Here is a 17,887-nt window from a genome sequence, read left to right as displayed (position 1 = left end):
TGGAAGCATTAACAGAATGAAAGAGAGATACTTTATAAAGACATTGTCAGAGAATTGTAGGGTAATATCTGACTGGCTGAGGAGATAGTAAGAGATTAATATCAAAGAGAGAAAAAGCTTCTGAAGAGTCTAATCTTAGATCTCCAACGCTGATTTCTTCTGTGAGCTTTAGATCTGTGTATCTGATTGCCTACTGGATAACTATTTTTGATGGCCCCCAGAAAACTCATGTTCATAACATGTGCAACTGATTTTACCATCTTCTCTTACAAAACCTATTCCCTCTGCCAAGTTAATTATCTCAATGGATGACTCCACCATCTTTCCGGTTGTTGAAGCTGGAAACCTGGTAGACACCTTTTATTCATCAAATCCTCATGTAACGGCATCAGTCTCCGTGAATTTTAAGTCTTGAATCTGTTGTCTCTTTATGCCCACTACTTCTACTCTGGTATATTATCTCTAGATGATCATCTCTTGCCTTTGTTTCTGTAGGGTTTTCTGACTAGTGTCCCTGGAGCCAGGTGATCTTTAAGCCCTTTGTCCATTTTTGGGTTTTTGTTGTTTTTCAGAGCTCTTTGCATATTGTAGATTTTAACTCTTGGTGTATTTTATATATTGCATATATTTTCAATTTTGTCTTAATTTTGCTTATACATTTTAAAAATTTTTATGAAGAATGATTAAATTTTATATAGTTCCACATACTAGTCTTTTTCTTTACTATTCTATTTCTTGGTAGAAACAAGATTGAACTCAGTTTCTTATTTGTCATCTTTTTACCACTTTGGCTACTCTTCCAATAGCTTCAAATACAGAATTTTTGTACATTACACATACTACTGGTGGAGAAAAAAAATCAATAGACTAATAAATTCCAAAGCGGTTATACAGATATCTGTTTAGGAAATGAATTTCGGAATCTTGTCCATCTCTTAATGGTCTTATAATCGAATTGATCTGTTTTGGGATTTGGCAAAATTCTATCCTAGATTGTACCAGTAAATCAAGCTGAATAAAGAGTAATTGTTAAATCAATATTATACCTACCCACAAAATAAGACTTTTAGTGATTGAAATGTAAAAATATGAAGCTTATTAAAATTGTAGACAAGGTAATATGGTCAGCTATATTATATGGTTAAGGTAACTCCCTGAAAATAATTAGAAATGCTAGAAATTTCTTTTCCTTAGGAGCAAACATGATAGTAAGAAATTACCAGGTCAAAATCTACATGAAAGCAGGAATTTAGAGAAGTAAGCAGAATGTTAAAACTGCTTTTCCTTTTAGGATATATGCCACATTCTAGTGAACCTTTAGTTTTGAGGGCCTCCCAAAGCACAGTGTAGAAATTAAAGCCCATATATGCCCAGGGAGGGCATCTAATAGGATATTCCCTTCCCTATAAAACTGGACTCCAAAAGAGCTATGGTCATAGAGTATGGTTAAACCAAGATTAAAACCCTTTTCATGTTCTTCCTCACAGGAGGCTATAAAAATATTTGCCTTGGACTTGAAAAAATACTTATTCCTAAGAAGTTATAACCATAAGTTTTCATTCTTGATATGCAGTTCAAATTCAGTGTCACCTGGTCCAAAATGTGAATTTAACCTCAAAATGTGAATTTAAAGTGGTTCTCGGTGCCAGACAGAAGCAAATGAAAGTCCTCTCAGGTAGAATACATTTTTATCTTCGGTCCTAGGAAATTCTTACAATTTTCCAAAGAATTACCTCACAGTAAAATATAGCCAAGCACACAAGGAAATGAGGTACCATGAGTAAGAAGCAGCAGAAACAATTGACAGAAATGAACTCACAAAAACTTCAGATTTTGGAATTATCAGAGATGATAAAACAACTGTTTATTATGTTTACTACAAAAAGATGGAAAATATCTGCAGGTAACAGGAAACTTGGGAGATTTGAGAAAGACCTGAACAAAACTTATAGAAATAAAAAATACAGTAATTATAATGAAAAACTCAGTGGAGGGGTGTCAGGGTAGCTGAATCCGTTAAGCATCTGACTCTTAATTTTGGCTAGGATCATGATTAGGATGGTGAGATCGAGCCCCATGTTGGGCTCTGTGCTCAGTGCAGAGTCTGTCCCTCTTCCTCTGCTCCTCCCCCTACTTGTGTGTGCTCTTTCTTTAAAATAGAATCTTAAAAAAAAAACAAAAAACAAAACTCAGTGGATGTGGTTAGTAAGTAGTAGATTAAATACAACTAAAGAGAACCCATGTACTGGACATAAATGGTTCAGAATGTAGCACAGAAAGACAAGGGAATGGGTAAAAAAGAAAGATTACAGTGTATAGAACATAGAAGGTGAAGATATGACAGTATTTCATCAGTTTTCAGTAGCTTTCTAATTGTAGAAAGGAGGGGCACCTGGGTAGCCCCGTTGGTTAAGTGTCTGCCTTCAGCTACAAGGTCATGATCTTAAGGTCCTGGTATTGAGTCCTGCTGAGCAGGGAACCTGCTTCTCCCTCTGCCCCTCCCCATGCCCCCACTCGTGTTCTCTCTCTCTCTCTCTCACTTTCTCTCAAAAAAAAAAAAATCTTTAAAAAATAAACTGTTCTTAGAAGGGAGAAATAATAGGAAAGGAAGCAGTGTTTGAAGAGAGAATGAGCATTTTTCAGGGCTGAGAAAAACACCAGCCCATGAATTTAAGAAGTGCTGAGAATTTTAAACACACCTCTAGACATATCATAGTAACATGGAGAACACCAGAAACAGAGAATATCTTAAAACTTGTCAGAGAACAAAAGATGGATTACCTTTTAAGTAACTGTAGCAGCTATACCAACAGCTGACTGCTCAGGAGCAGAAATGGAAGCCAGAAAACAGTGGGGTAATAGCTCCATGTGCTGGGAACAAGTTGCCAACATAGTATTCTATAATTAATGAAAATAACTTTCAAGAAGCAGGGTGGAATAATGACATTTTCGGATGGAAGTGTAAAATATTCTCTGTGAGGAAAATGTGAAGGAAATGTATAGATCCATTTTTCTGGTTGATCCTAGTATTTAGAATGAAGACTTAACATAATAAGCAATTTTGAGCTTCACGTAAGTTATTTTCTTCTTAGAAAGTTGTTCTGTTTGCATTTAGTAAACAGAGCTGCTGTTTGGCAATACTTTTACCAATATATTTTTCCAACTTTTGGATCTTCGATCTATTTAGAATCTTCAGTATCATTGTAGGAAGTCTTTTGTGATAATTAATGCATGCCTTTAAGTCTTGCTGAACCAGTGATGCAATTTGTAATATTCATATTTGAAATTTCGTTGAGTCAAATCAAGAAGGATTTGGAGAAAATTGTGTCCTGGTATTCATAAAAATAATTCCTGCAAATGATTTTATTCTTATCTTCCAGTCCTAAATACAAGTTTCTGGAGAAAAAAAAAAAAAGTGGAAGTTTTAATTTTATTTATTTTTATTATTTTTTAAACTTTTATTTATTTATTCATGAGAGAGACAGGCAGAGGGAGAAGCAGGTTCCATGCAGGGAGCCTGACGTGGGACTCGATCCCGGGACTCCAGGATCACACTCTAGGCCAAAGGCAGTGCTAAACCACTGAGCCACCGGGCTGCCCTATTTTTTTTAATTTAAATTCAATTTGCTGAGATATAGTATGACACCAGTGCTCATCCCATCAAGTGCCCTCCTTAGTGCCCATCATCCAGCTACTGCATCCCCCCACCCACTTCCCCTTCTGCAACCCTTTGTTTCCCGGAGTTAGGAGTCTCTCATGGTTTGTCTCCCCCTCTAATTTTTCCCACTCAGTTCTCCTCCTTTCTCTTAGAGTCCCTTTTCTTCTTTTCTTTTCTTTTCTTTTCTTTTCTTTTCTTTTCTTTTCTTTTCTTTTCTTTTCTTTTCTTTTTTTTCTTTTCTTTCTTTTTTCTTTTCTTTCTTTTCTCTTTTCTTTTCTTTTCTTTTCTTTTTCTTTTCTTTTCTTTTCTTTTCTTTTCTTTTCTTTTCTTTTCTTTTCTTTTCTTTTTTCTTTCTTTTTTAAAGATTTTATTTATTTATTCATGAGAGAGGCAGAAGGAGAAGCAGGCTCCCCATGGGGAGCTCAATGCAGGACTCTATCCTAGGATCCTGGGACCATGACTTGAGCCCAAGGCCGATGCTCAAACACTGAGTACACCCAGGCACCCCTCTTATAATCCCTTTCACTATTTCTTATATTCTACATATGAGTGAAAGATTTTTTTTTTTTATTTTTTTAAAAAAAATTTTTTTTTTTTTTTATTATTTATTTATGATAGGCACACAGTGAGAGAGAGAGGCAGAGACACAGGCAGAGGGAGAAGCAGGCTCCATGCACTGGGAGCCCGACGTGGGATTCGATCCTGGGTCTCCAGGATCGCGCCCTGGGCCAAAGGCAGGCGCTAAACCGCTGCGCCACCCAGGGATCCCAAGATTTTTTTTTTTTAAACCCATGGATAAGGTTAGCATAAATGTGAGTCTACAGTGGCAGGAATAGCAAACAGACTTTAAAGTTAAATGGACCTGGATTAGAATCTGGTTCTACCATTTAGTAATTCAGTCTTGATGATGTGACTCTAACCTTCTGATCCTTAGTTTTCTCATTTGGAGTATAGGGATAATACTACTTTGCAAGTGTACAGTGAGGAATAGAGTAGTGCTTGTAAAAAGCACCAAATACAGTTCTGTGGCTCTTGTTGGGTTCTCAACTAATTGTTACTAATGAGTAACACAGACGAATGAATTGAATCTGGCAAGGAATTTGAAATTGTTTACTGTGCAAGTAATATAAAAGAGTTAATCATATTTCTAGTGCTGAAGAGTCATGGACATTGATCATAATAATCTTTGAAGTTCAGAGATTGTCAGAATGTGGCTTCACTTACTGATTTGCTGATTAATTTTACACCAGATCAGCTGTGTATGCTACCTACAAATTAGGCAGCTATACGTTTTTCATGGCAGGTAACATGGCAAGATGAAATCAATGACTTTCTATAGAAAGTTAAAAAAATTGCCAGACACAACATACACAGTATATATTTATATCTATGTATATGAGTGGTTTATATTTATATTTATTTATATATACTTCTATTTCCTGAGGTTGAAGTTCATGATGACAGTGATTTATGGTCTACCTGAATATTTTAGTAATTCATTCCACAAAATGTTTAGAAAGAAGGTGCTTAAAACTTTATACTGTACTTTTCAGAAGTTAAATAAATCTGTTGGCCTCCAGTAATTTAGAGTAAGAGCCATCAGTGCATTCTAATTATTGCTATTTGAATTGAGAATCTGACTTCTATAAAATATTTAGACCTAGATTTTTCATTTTCTTTTTTTCCCTCTTCTTGTTGTTTGTAATCAAGAGGTGATATAGAATTTTTTATGATGTGGGATTACTTGTACACTTTGCAAATTATTTTCCGATTTTTTATTCTTTATTCAATATTTAGACCTTTCCCCTCATTGAGTAGTGATAACTATATAGAGCATATTAGTTGATGCATTTTTAAACCATCCTTCTTATAGCAAACTTTAAAAATGATATAATGAAGACAATTCAGGAGTTTTTATTTTTGGAACTTGACAGTTTTAGAATGTTGGTTATTATAGTAGTATATTTGTAGTTTTTGAGTTTTTTTCAAGTTACAAAGACAATGACTAAAAGCAGATTAGGCATTTCTTGTCTTTTCAGGAAATTCTAGGATCGCCAAATACTTTGAAAATGATTTGGGTAAAGATAGCAAAACAACTTGATCTAAATACAAGTGCAAATGCTTCCTGTTAAACATTTAGCTGTTTTAATTTTCTTGATTTATGTTAGACACTCATGTGATGCAGAAATTGAGCAGCAGCAAATTTTTGTGCGGTTAGATCATGTGATATTGGTCTTCCTCCAGTGCTGCTTTTGATCTTGGAGGTAATCCCTTGTAATCACAAACTTTAAAGAACCTTAAGATTATACTTTCTAAGCTGATATATTTTGCATTAGTAAAAATATATAGGATTAGAAAAGACACTGTATGAAACTCATGTAGATTTTTTTTTTCTTGTTTACATTTGACTTTGTATTTCATATTTTGAGCTTTGGTTGTTTATATTCCACAGGCTGATAATTTCTTTTTAACTAGTGGTTGTACTATGTGAAAAATTATAGGTTAAACTTGAATGAGCCCCTGTTTTGTTTTGTCTTTTATCTCTTCCAATCTTTTATATTTTGAAAATGAGTGTTATTCCATGATATCAAACTCTCTGTGAATCAGTTATTCCTCATGAGAATAGAAATTGTTACTATAGTTTTTAAGTCAGGATTTATTCATATATCTCTTTGGTGCTCTAGTTTGACCTTTTTGCAGAACTGAAGAGGTTTGTAGGCACAATAGTATCTTCACATTTTACAGCACTATTAAGAACACTGATAGGTTAAAGAAAAGTAATCTAGGTTATATGTGTATATATATCCTCACACACACACACATATATATATATATATATCTTATATATATATATATAAGATTCTATTCATTTATTCATGAGAAACACAGAGAGAGAGTCCGAGACACAGGCAGAGGGAGAAGCAGGCTCCATGCAGGGAACCTGATGTGGGACTCAATCCTGGGTCTCCAGGATCAGGCCCTGAGCCAAAGGCAGACGTTTAACTGCTGAGCCACCCGGGCTGTCCATATATATTTTTTTACATTCAAGTAGTCCATTAAAAATATTAACACTAGACAAATACAGACTTTTCTAGTTAGTAATGATTGCTTATGTAAAATAAATATCAAATTTCCTAGGTTATTTTTTTGGTGTTTTGCTGAGAAAACATTCCATTTATAAGATACTAAGTAATATTCTGTGTTTTTAGGAAAACCGTAATCTCTCTGTAGAATTTCTTAGAAAGCTTTCATTTGAAACATTGTGATATTTTTGGTTTTGAATCATAATTATCTTTTATTAAACAGTTACATATGAAATTATTCAGAAATCATTGCAGTATTGAGAAGATCAATGAAAAGTTTCGTGAAAACAAGTATTTTTTATAATTAAGTTGATTATATTAATAAAATTTCAGTGTTTGATAGTAGCGAGGAATTCTTACTATTTTTGGCCATGATAATGATATTGTGGTTATGTAAGGAAGTGTCTCTGGTTTTTGCATTTTCTAAGTAAGTGAGGGTAAAATGACAGGAGGTTTGGGACAGGTAAATAATTATATAATTATATAAATTTTATAAATAGAGCAAAATTTGATACTTTAAGTCTGGGTCATGTGTCTATAGGGGTTCATGATTTTAATTTTACTTCTTTTGTGTAGGTTTATACAATCTTATTATAAACATTAATTAGAATTTACCTGGAACTGGAGGAGGGAGTTACTGTTTAATTGGTATATAGAATTTCTATTTGGGATTATGCAGAAGTTCTACAAATGGATAGTGGTGATGGTGGTACCAATTTGAATGTACTTAATGCTACCAAATTACAATTAAAAGTGGTAAAATGGTAAATTTTGTGTTAACACTTTACCATAATGACAAAATATAAATATGTTATAAAAATAACTCCCAAGAATCATACTCTAGGGAAAACTTTTGGAGGCTTATAGTACTTTTTACCTTTATTTTTCTTTTCTGCTTAACTTTTCTCCTTCAGTTTGGAATGAAACAGGAAGGAAAAAGGAAAAATGCCCATGCTATGTCAGCACTTTCTTACTGGGATTGGGTTCTAGAGTGGTATTCTAATAGCATATTAGTGATTTGTGAGATCAGTTTAGTATGTTGCTTCCAGCATTAAAAGAAATTAGAAAATATCAGGTGCGCTGTGTACAGTGAATGTAAATGTGGTTATCATTAAATTTTTCAATTGTATAACATGTATATGTGCATGAGTTGTGGCATAAACTGTATTGTCTCAGTGGAATAGGTATTTTTTAGAAAGGAGTAAAATCAACGTAGAGGATATTGTGACTGCATAGTAACTAGAAGGCAAATGTCAAAGTTTGCACAAAGGGGCTGGGATGATAACTCAGATTTCACCAAAGTTTCAGACCTTAATCAGACAACTAGGAGGAATAATTAACCAAGAAGATCTGACAAGGCTCTTCTATCAGCATATGATGATAAATAATGTACAAAATGAGGGGAGTAGGTTGGAAGGTAACTTGGAGAGGTGATCTGATTTTTGAGCTTTTGTATCAATGAGAAATGAATTGGTAATTACAAACTTTTTTAGGTAGACTTCCTTTATCTTTATTTGCAGGTCTTGACACATAGTTGATACTCTTAAGATATACAAGTATTATTTATGTTAAAAACGTGTGAGAATTTGATGATAAACACTATTTAAAATAGTGGCTAGAGATCATGTCATTTTAGGCCCCCCCCCCCCCTTTTCTGTAATTCTCTGGTTTATTTTTAGCTTGATCACCCACAGGGAATATTTTTCCAGAGGAAGCAAGGGAGAACCAGATTCTAGAGCCAGATAAGACTGAACTCAAATTTTACTTCTACCAGTTTCTGGTTAAGTTGCTTGGAAAGCTTTTTGAGTTTCTGTTTCCTCACTGTGACATTGCCTTGTAGAGTTTTAAGTAAAATGAGGTAACTTAAATAAAATGACTGGTAGTATGTAGTTGCTTAAGAAATGCTTGTTGTTAATGTCAGGTCAAGTCCCCCTTCTTTCACATATCTCATTTTTCCAAAGTCTGTAATCTTAAATTGATTTTTTCTTTGGTTTGGGGATTATTGTCTAATATTTTTCTATGGTGATCCAGAACAATTTCAATGATTAAGAAATATTCTTATTCACAAAATATAACCAAATAATAGATGTTTTCTGTGCTCTAAAAGTGTTTCATTTCCCAAAATATTTTGTAGATGGTGAGTGGTACTGAATTATTTTATTAGACTAGTTCTATTTAGAGAAGTTCATGTAGTGATTATATGAAAGGGGAGTTGAGAGGTCCTGTAATAATCAGTTGTTAATATTGAACCGTTTACAACTTGTGCTCTTATTATTTGTTTACAGCATTTCTTTTCACTCTAACATTGTATGATCTTTTAGAAAACATGTAAGATTAATGGTTAAAGGTATGTCTTTTAACTGCTTAGTTGGATTTATCTTGAAAAAGTACTGAATTTTGTGTATTTGAATAAGTCACTGACAGGAGGTCTTTAACATTTTTTTTTTCCCCTCCGAACAGATGTCTTGGCCTGCAGTGACTCCAACTCCCGTAATCCTTCCAATTTTCTCCTCTACCAAATAAGTTTTTAAAAAGTGACATTTTTATTATAAGTGATTGACTTAATTCAGGCAAACATTGCAGCTGAGGAAAGACTTCATTCCAGTGAGGAACGCTTTGGTATGAATGTTAGATTCTTTATTTTTACTTTGAGAATTTAATGCATGGTTCCGTCCTGCCCCTCTCACCCTGTATTCAGAACAATAAGTCTGTGAAATAAGTTTTCTTCAAGATTAAAAGTTTTGATGCTGTAGTATCCTGAGATATTACACTATTTGATACATTTTATTTTAAATGACATTTAAAAATAGAAGCAATCAGGATTCATCCAGAAAACAGTATGTCTTTCAACAGAGGAAAATTAATTCAGATTGGTTGTATAGGTAATTGCTGAGATGCCTATTGGGACTGTGAAACAAACCAGGTATTAATAATACCCAGAGCCTCTCTGATACCCTTAGGGCTTGGGGGAAGATGAGAAAAGCTGGTGTTATCAGAGTTCAGAAGCCAAGGCTGTGTGGGGGAGCTACAGCCATAACTGGGGCTTCATGATAGGAACTGGTATGTCAAGGGGGACTGTCTAGAGGGAATTGGAGTTACGTAAGACACAAAATGTCTGCCAAGGATGTGTCAGCGAGTGGGGGAAATGGAGGAGAAATACTCTGGCTTCTTCCTCTTTTGCCCTCTATCACTCATTAGTCACTTCTCACTGGCCAGATTTCCCTGGAACTAGAGGGAAAATGGAGTTGCCTGTGATAAAGAGCAGTACAGGCTTACCTGGGGAATGGATCTGAAAGCCTTTGTTACATTGCTAGTATATGATATTCATCAACACCCCTGTGTTCCTGGATAGTATTAGCTATTAAGAAGACCTCGGTAAATAACAACAAAAACTAGTCAACAAACAAAAAATACCTAACAAAAAAAAATCCTCTGTTCTTTTCTTTTTCTTTTACTTTTTTTTATTTTTTTACACACAGTAGAAAGAAATAATTCCTTGAAAACCAGTACTATGGTTAGTGTATGCGTTCAGCAAAAGCATTTACTGAGTGGCACTATTTAGGTAAATAAGTTACAAAGTGGAAATCATTTGGTTCTTGGTTTTGTGGTTTTCATAGTCTACTGGAAGAAACTTTTTAAAATTTATTTTTAAAAGACTTCATTTATTTTAGACAGTGTACGTGCAAGTGGGGGGTGGGAAACGGGTGGATGGAGAAAGAGAGAGGGAGGGAGAGAGAATCTCAAGCAGACTGCATGCTGAGCACAGAGCTCAATGAAGGGCTCAGTCCCACAATGCTGAGATCATGACCTGAGCTGAAACTAGTTTTCAGCTGAACTCTCATTGAACTGCAGTCACTTGCCTAACCAACTGAGCCACGCAGGCATCCCTGGAAGAAACTCTTTTTAAAAGGATAATTTTTAAATTTCAGTAGAATGTGTGACAAGTTAGAGATAGGGGACATATTTTTTGTAGGAGCTCAAGGGAGGAGCTGTTAACGTAGTCTTGTAGTTTTTGGAGTGTTCTCAGAAGTTGGGAAACAGGACTAGTAAGAACTGGTAAAGGGAGGTGGAAGGGAAGCTGCTGGAAGGAAGAGAAGCTTCAACAAAGGCTTGGAAACTTAGAAGAGCTTAAGGCACATGCAAGAAATTTCAGTCACTGTTGCTAGAGCTTCACATTTTAATTCATAAAATAGACCTGGGAAGCCAGGGAGAGGCCAGGATATTTTTATTCTCAAGCTGATAGGGGGCTTTTGGAGGTGTAGTAAAGTGGCCTGATTAACTTTGTTGTAGCTGTACTTATCCTATTAGGGTGAAAGATGGGTTCAGGCAGGTGCCATCTAAAGGTGGGAGACCTATTAGAAGGAATATTATGCTGATCCAGGCAATAGAGGTGTACTGTACATAAACTCTTCAAAGGTGACCTCATGTCTTAGTCATTCACTTCATCTAAGTGCCTGCTGGTACCAAGCTTCTCAGTCCATGCTTCACTTTGATATACCCTCCTTTGATGTTTGAAAATTCAAAATAAATCCTATAACTTTAAAAATAAATAAATGTTCATCCATTTGTCATTTTGATTTCAAATTACATATGCCTCTTTGGATATTTGTTATTTGTTCTTTTTGAGAACCCTAGAGTTAGAAACAGGAATAAGTCACAGACTGTCATTTAGAAGTAGGCATAGGATACACTTACTAATCATACTCTAGTATGGTTTGGAGTGCTGGAAGGGTGCCATGTTCTCCTAGAGCCAGGTTATTCTGTTACTGAAGTGTTATGGGATGCAGCAATTTCCTGTAGAAATTTCCTTGAAACAAATTTCCTGTATTCCCTAATGTAGTTTCTGATATTGAAGAGTGACAGATTTGCAGTGTGACATTTAATTTTAGTAAATATATCTTTTAAAATACCAAAATCCTGCACTTGAATATGATCCACTTTACACATTGATTTTAATGTATATTCTGTAATTCTGATAGTGAATGTGAGATAGATGTTATTATTAGTGCTATTTTCTTTCTTTTTACACTCTGGTTGTCTTAAACTCTAGTTGGACTGCTACTATGTAATAATAGATGAGCAAGACAGTTTTTGTTATCATGAGGCCTATAATCTAATGGTGGGGAGTCAGCAGACATTAATTCATTATACAAGACTTGAGAAATAAATAGAATTCCAGATACTATATTGAGGGAATTAAGAGAAAGAAGTGGCTTTCTTGTGGATTCTTTGGAATTTTGTTACATATACAGGATCATTTCACTTGTGAATAGAGATAGTTTTACTTTTTCTCTCCCAATTTGGTTGCCTTTTATTTTTTTAAATCTTGTCTAATTGCTCTGGCCAGAACTTCCAGTACATTGTTGAATTGCAGTAGTAAAAATGGACATCCTAATCTTCTTGATCTTAAGGGGAAATATTTCAGTCTTTCACCATGAGTATGCTATTAGCTGTGGATTTTTCATAAGTGCCTTTTATCCTGTTGAGGAAGTTCCCTTAATTCCTAATTTTCTAAATGTTTTTATAGTGAAAGGGTGGTTTGGATTTTGCTAAATATGTTTTCTGCATCGTTTGATATGATCATGTGCTTCCTCCCCCCCTTTATTCTATTAATGTGTATCATATTACATGTGATATTGGTGTTGTATTGAATCATTCTTGAATTCCTAGGATCAATTCCACTTGGTCATAATGTATAGTCCTTTTAATATGCTGCTGGATTTGTTTTGCTAGAACTTTGTTGGACATTTCTGATTTTTATTAAGAGCATATTGATCTGTAGTTTTCTTTTCATGTGAAGCTTTAGTCTGTCCTTGGTCTCAGGTGATGCTGGCTTCATAGAAGTAGTTGGGAAGTATTCCTGTCTCAATTTTTTGTAAGAGTTTGAAAAGAATTGGTGTTAATTCCTTAAATATTTGGTATAATTCACTGGTGAAGCCATCTGATCCTGGACTTTTCTTTGTTGGTAGGTTTTTGATTGTTGATTCAGTCTCTAGTAGTTTAGGTAGGTCACTGAGATTTTTCTATTTCTTCTTGAGTCAGTTATTATAATTTAGGTGTTTCTAGAACTTTGTCCACTCCTCTAGGTTATCTAATTTGTTGGCTTAAAATTGTTCACATTATTTTCTTATGATCCTTTTACTTCTCTAAAGTCTCTGGTAATGTTTCAACTTTCATCTGTGATTTTAGTTATTTTTTTTCTAGCTAAAGTTTTGTTAATTTCATCAGTCTTCTCAAAGAACAGCTTTTGGTTTTGTTGATTCTTTTGTGTTTATCTATGATCTTTTATTATTTTCTTCCTTCTGATAGCTTTGGGATTAATTTGCTCTTCTTTTTTTCAGTCCTCAAGGCATAAAGTTAGGTTTGTCGATTTGAGCTTTTTCTTCTTCATGTAGGCATTTAGTTATAAACATGCATCTGAGCATGACCTCACTGCATCCTGTAAGTTTTGATATGTTGTGTGTTTGTTTCCATTCATTTCTAATTTCTGATTTCTCTTGTAATTTCTTCTTTTACAAATTAGTTGTTTAGGACTATTAGTTTCCATATATTTGTGAAATTTCCTTCTGTAGTTGATGTCTAGCTTTGTTTTATTTTGGTCAGAAAAGATACTTTGTATGATTTCAATCTTTTTAAATTATTGATACTTGTTTTGTGGTGTGACATATGGTCTTCTCTGGAGAATGTTTCCATATGCACATGGGATGAATATATTCGGCTCTTCTGTAGACTGTTCTATATATAGCCTATCAGGTGTAGTTGGTATATAGTAATATGTCCTCTATTTTCTTATTGATCTTCTTGCCAGAAGTTTTATCCATTATGGAAAGTAGAGGATTGAAACCTTCACTATTATCGTAGAACTGTTTATTCTTCAGTACTGTTGGATGTTTTTCATTTACTTCAAAAATAATTACAGATAGGGGATCCCTGGGTGGCTCAGCAGTTTCTTGCCTGCCTTTGGCCCAGGGCGCTATCTTGGAGTCCCGGGATCGAGTCCTGCGTCGGGCTCCCGGCATGGAGCCTGCTTCTCCCTCTCCTCTGCCTGTGTCTCTGCCTCTCTCTCTCTCTCTCTCTCTCTGTCTATCATAAATAAATAAAAATAAAAATAAATAATTACAGATAAAGAAGCACTTGCTTCTGCCATTTTGTTATGTGTTTCCTGTATGTCTTACTCCTTTTTTTGCCCCTCCATTACTGTCCTTTTTTGTATATTTAATCGATTTTTGTAGTGAATCAGTTTGATTCTTTCCTCATTTCCTTTTGTGTATATTTTTAGGTATTTCTTTGTGGTTACTAATAAGATGACTACTAATGTACTAAATTTATAACCAGGTAGGTCAAATTGATACCAGCTTAACTGTAATAGTACACAAATCTCTATTTTTAACACCTTCATTCTCTCACCCTTTATGTTGTCTTTGTCATAGATTATATCTTTATATATTGCATGATAAAACCATAGAATTATAATTTTTAAAACTGTATTTTTTTTAATACTTTATTTATGAGAGACCCACACAGAGAGAGGCAGAGACATAGGCAGAGGGAGGAAGCAGGCTCCATGCAGGTAACCTGATCCCGGACTTGAACTTGATCCCGGATCCTGGGATCATGCCCTGAGCCGAAGGCAGAGACTCAACTGCTGAGCCACCTAGGCATCCCCCAAAATGTAATTTTCTTTAAAAAAAAAAAAATGTGGCAACAAGTAAAAAGTACAGTTATAGTGGCCTTTATATTTCTGCATATGTTTACCTTCCTTGGATATATTTATTCATATGACAATGAGTCACTTTATAGTGCTTTTCATTTAGACTAAGGGACTTCCTTTAGCATTACTTGTAGGATGGGTCTAGTGGTAGTGAACTGTTTTTTTTTTTTTTTTAAAGTAGGCTCTACTTCCGACATGGAGTCCATCATGGGGCTTGAATTATGACCCTGAGATCAAGACCTGAGCTGATATCAAGAGTCAAGTGCTTAACTGACTGAACCACCCAGATGCCTCTATCTGGGAATGCCTTAATTTTGCTCTTATTTTTGAAGGATGGTTTTCCTAGATACAAAATTCTTGCTTGACAGTTGTATTAGGCAGGGTTTTCTAGAGAAGCAGAACCAATAATAGAGTATGTGTGTACATACAGGCACACACACATTTATTTAGACATTTATTAAGGAATTGGCTCAGGTGATTTTGAAGGCTGAGACATCCCAAGATCTGTAGTGATAAGTTGAAGACCTAAGAGAGCCAGTGGTGTCATTCCAGTCAGAGTCTGAAGGCCTGAGAACCAGGATTGCTTATGGTATAAGTTTTAGTATAAAAGTTGGTAAGCTCCAGATCTAGGGAGAGCCAGTATTTCAGTTCAACTCCAAAGGCAGGAAAAGACTGTAGGCCTGTCAAAGCAGTCAGGCAGGAGGAGTTCATTCTTATTTAGCCTCCTTGTTTTGTGTTGTTCTTTGATTATCTGGATGAGGGTTACCCATATTGTAGAGGGCAATCTACTCAGTTTGCCAGTTCAAATGTTAATTCAGCCAGAAACACCCACACAGACACATCTGGAATAATGTTTGAGCAAATGTCTAGTCATTCTGTGTCTCAGTCAAGTTGAAACATAAAATGAACCATCTCAAGGTTTCTTCTTTCCGTACCTAAACTTGTTATCCCTGCCTTCTGCCCTCCATGATTTCTTTATTTTTTTTTAATTTTTATTTATTTATTTATTTATTTATTGATTGATTGATTGATTGATAGGCACACAGTGAGAGAGAGAGAGAGAGGCAGAGACATAGGCAGAGGGAGAAGCAGGCTCCATGCACTGGGAGCCCGACGTGGGACTCGATCCCGGGTCTCCAGGATCGAGCCCTGGGCCAAAGGCAGGCGCCAAACCACTGCGCCACCCAGGGATCCCCCTCCATGATTTCTGATGAGAAATTAGCCTTCTGCCCTCCATGATTTCTGATGAGAAATTAGCTGTTACTCTTATTGACGCTTCCCGGTACATGAGGAATCACTTCTATCATGCTGCTTTCAAGATACTCTTTTTGTCTTTGGGCTTCAGTAGTTTTGTTAGAGTGGGTCTCTGAATTTATTTTACTTAGCATTCATCAAGCTTCTTGGATTTGTAGATTCATCAATTTCATCTAATTTGGGAATATTTTTGTCTTCTTTAAATATTCTCTTCATTTCTTTTTCCTCCCCTTGGTACTCCCATAGTATCTGTGTTGGTCAGCTTCATGTCTCTCTGGGTGTCTTAGGTTCTGTTCACTTTTCTTCATTCTTTTATCTCTCAGATTCAGTAACTACAAATATCCTACATTCAGGTTAACTGATTCTTTTCCTCATTGCTGAAATTGCTGTTGGGTCAGTGTAGTGATTTTGTTTTTCATTGTAGTTACTGTGCTTTTCAGTTTCAGCATTTCTGTTTAGTTCCTTTTTGTAATTGCTGTTTTATAATTGATGCTCTAATTTTGTTCATATGTGTTTTTTTCTGAGTTGTTTTTATTTTTTATGTTTTCTTTAAACTTGAGCATATTTAAGACTAGTTTTAAGGCCTTCAGTAAGTATGATGTCTGGATTTCCTCAGGGACATTCTTATCAATTAATTTCCTTCCTTTGGAGGGGCCATACTTTCCTGTTTCTTTCTATGTTTTGTGATTTTTTTTTTTTTTTGGAACAACTGGGCATATAAATATAATGTGATAACTCTGTAAATCGTGTCTCCCCTTTCTTCAAGGTTTGATTTTCTTTTTTTTTTTTGTTTGTGAGGCTCCAGTAGTCCATTTTGCTTAGTGATTTTTCTCAAATCTTTTTTATTTATTTATTTTTTTGCAAAGACTTTATTTCTTGTCATATATTCTCAGTAAATTCTATGTTCCCCAGTTTGTGTTCAGCCAGTGTTTTGACAGAGACTGCCCTGAATGCCAGAAACTATAACAAAAATCAAAAAATTCTAAACAAATAGAAGAATACCTGTCCCAGGGTCTATAGATTATTAGGACAGTCCTTCATTTAGCCAGGCTTGCTCTGAGCCCAGTGGTCAGTCCAAGGTGGAAGCTTAGAGATCTCTCAGGTCTTTTCTGACCTAACATTTTGTTGTGGGCATACATGTTGTCTTCACAGGTCCATTTATACTCTTAATTCCTCAAAGGAATTCTCTCTAGCTTTTGCTCCTGTGACTTAGGTAATTGATTGTATGTTTAAATAGTAATCTTTTGTTCCATGCATCTTTAGGTGGTTTTGTCTGCTGTGTTTTCAAATGACTACTACCTTTTTTGCTTGAGTTGTGAGTTATGCGAAACAGAGATGAGCAGATTGCGTAAGTCCTTCAGGTAGTCTCCAGACAGATGAGAACAGATAGTCACACAAATTTGTGACTCTCTTTTAAAGGTTTTTTGCTGTCTCTGGGACCTGAGTTCCATACTGGGACATAGATTAAGGTTGCTGCCATGCCAGGTTTTGAAATTGTCTTTTTCTTGATTAGTCATTTGCTTGGTTGTTGTAAACCTTTCCCTGTTCTCCAGTTTTAACAAAGCTAGTTTTGACAGCTGAGAGAACTTGAAGTTCCCTACTTTGCCATTTTGCTGACTTTATTTTTCATTGTGGTTTGACTTGTATTTTTCTGATGACTAATTATGTGCATCTTTTTAGGTGTTTATTGGGCATTTGTATATATTCTTTGGAGATTTGTTTATTTAGATCCTTTGCCCAGTTTTTAATTGGGTTGCCTTTCTATTATGAATTTTGAGGTTCTTCATATATTTTAGATACAAGTCCCTTATTATATAAATGATTTAGAAACATTTTCTCTTATTCTGTGGATTATTTTTTCACTTTGTTCAAGTGTTGAGCTGTACTTTGAAGCCCAAAATTTAAAATTTTAGTCCTGTTTATCTATTTTTTTCTTTTGTTACTTGTGCTTTTGGTATCATAGCTCCAAAGTATACTTAAGGGGCAGGCGGAGAAAAATGAGATAGTAAACTGCTGCTATCTGCTATAAGAATGACCTCTGGGTATTTGCATGTTTGACTTTTGAATGCTGATTGTAGGAGTCAGTGAGTTGTGTGGAATTATGGTTAGGTTTCTCGCAGTTACAATCCATTTTACTTATCATTGCTTTCCCTTGGTAGTTGTTATAGATGTTTTCTGTGG

The 17,887-nt window shown here is 35.1% G+C and overlaps 1 protein-coding gene across 17 annotated transcripts in view; it reads left to right on the top strand.

Annotated features, from left to right (window-relative positions):
- The window catches only part of TBC1D5 (TBC1 domain family member 5), a 546,849-nt gene that overhangs the window by 8,936 nt on the left and 520,026 nt on the right, over positions 1–17,887 (top strand). For 2 of the 17 annotated variants that reach the window (XM_072792885.1, XM_072792886.1), the window contains exon 2: positions 9,202–9,360. The exons of the other annotated variants lie outside the window; for them this stretch is intronic. The gene's annotated coding sequence lies outside the window, so the exon portion shown is untranslated. The remainder of the gene's footprint in view (positions 1–9,201; positions 9,361–17,887) is intronic. 17 annotated transcript variants of the gene reach the window in all.

Source organism: Canis lupus, chromosome 22 (assembly GCF_048164855.1).
Source record: "Canis lupus baileyi chromosome 22, mCanLup2.hap1, whole genome shotgun sequence".
NCBI lineage: Eukaryota > Metazoa > Chordata > Mammalia > Carnivora > Canidae > Canis > Canis lupus.
The sequence above is the reverse complement of the archived record's forward strand: the minus strand, read 5'-3'. Positions and strand labels throughout refer to the sequence as shown.